Source organism: Quercus suber, unplaced genomic scaffold (assembly GCF_002906115.3).
Source record: "Quercus suber isolate HL8 unplaced genomic scaffold, Cork oak 2.0 scaffold_1040, whole genome shotgun sequence".
In the NCBI taxonomy this organism is placed as follows: domain Eukaryota; kingdom Viridiplantae; phylum Streptophyta; class Magnoliopsida; order Fagales; family Fagaceae; genus Quercus; species Quercus suber.
Window position 1 is genome coordinate 69,747 of NW_027070451.1, and position 1,573 is coordinate 71,319.

The window sequence follows — 1,573 nt, forward strand, 5'->3', positions numbered from 1 at the left end:
CAAGCCAAAACCCAGACCCATTCTCATGGTTGATTAGAGCCTCCTTCAACTCTCGCTTGAAGAAAGAAGAACGAAAAAAATGCTTGAAGACCCATTCCTCCTACGGCTGCGAAGACCCATTCCTCTGAAAAAAATGCTTGAAGAAAGAAGAGCTTACAGATGAGTGGTTGAAGCAGAGAGTAAATGAGGAGTGAAAGAAACGGAAACCAACCAGAGATGAGAGAGAAAAAAAATTAATAAAAAAATAAATACATGAGCTACAGTACCCGTGTAAATTTACACGAGTACTGTAGCTCGGGGATAATTTTACACGATTTTAAAAGATTTTAAACGGACTGATGTGGGCTATTTTTGAACAAAAATGTGTAAATTTGAGCATTTTTTCTATTATACACACTTATACACGGACTTATGTGAATGCTTTTAACTAAACTACTTATACCTTTTATAAAAGTTGATGGTTGGGGAATGAAGAGTTTTCATTGCTTCTTTATTTGGTAAAAAAGGTGCCAAATTACTTAAAGAAAACATTACAGCTGTTACATTTTACCAATAGTGATTTTTTTAATGTGGGTCTTCGGCCTTGTCATAGTCGAAGTCACTAAGGGTGACGCCAGTGTGTGTGTGAGAGAGAGCTAGATGAGAGAGAGATGGGCAAGAGAGACGAAAGAATAGAGGGAACTGGTCTGCTGGATTAGAGAGATGATTGAATATAAAGGAAAGTAATTAAAAAAAAAGACAGAAATAATAATTAGAAATGATTATTTAAATAAAATATACAGTGAAAAATTTAATTTGATGCAGTACTTTTGAGAGTAGTTTTGTAAAACAAAAAAAGTTAAAGCTAATGTAGTCAGAAATTTTTACACTAACTGTTGTAAATACACTAACCTACTTTTTTAAAGGAAATTAATTAACGAAGCCAACTCAGAACCCAATTTGTAATGAGCATGCAACTCTTATGATCGTCTGAGCCAAATTAAATCCAACTATGTGCTAAAATCTGATGAAGTTAGGTAGGATTTTCAACCCAACAATATAAGTTTTTTCACACTAATGTCAATCTGTCACACAATGGACGGCCACTCATCAGCAATTGTTGGATCTCCCTAAAAAGATTCTTATCTTATTTTCCTGTCTCATTTGTTCATTTTACACAAATTAACGCGTCATGTTATAACATGTTGATAATGATCAAATCATAATTTAAATTTTGTCCTTTTTTTTTTTTGGCATAAGTCCCTTCGGGGACATCCGATAAAATTGGAACGATATGGAGAAGATTAGCATGGCCCCTGCGCAAGGATGACACGCATATTCGAGAAATGGTCTAAATTTTGTCCATTTGCTTTTTAGTTTGAAAAATCTTGATGATAGATTTAAATAAAGACAAAGTTTAGCTACAAAATAAACATTACTCAATAAAATAAATATTTCTACATGTTTTGAAAATTTAACTGTTAAATTGCATATTCTTTAAGCACTTAATATACATGTCAAATTTTGCTAGTCGGGTATTATTTAGTATATGATTTATAAATTTATATATTATGCATAATTTCAAATTACAAAA

The 1,573-nt window shown here is 32.2% G+C and overlaps 1 non-coding gene across 1 annotated transcript; it reads left to right on the top strand.

Annotated features, from left to right (window-relative positions):
* The first annotated feature begins 1,238 nt into the window (after positions 1-1,238).
* On the top strand, positions 1,239-1,340 carry LOC136065599 (U6 spliceosomal RNA). Its single transcript, XR_010627231.1, has one exon. It is a non-coding gene; the product is annotated as a U6 spliceosomal RNA (small nuclear RNA).
* The last annotated feature ends 233 nt before the right edge of the window (positions 1,341-1,573 follow it).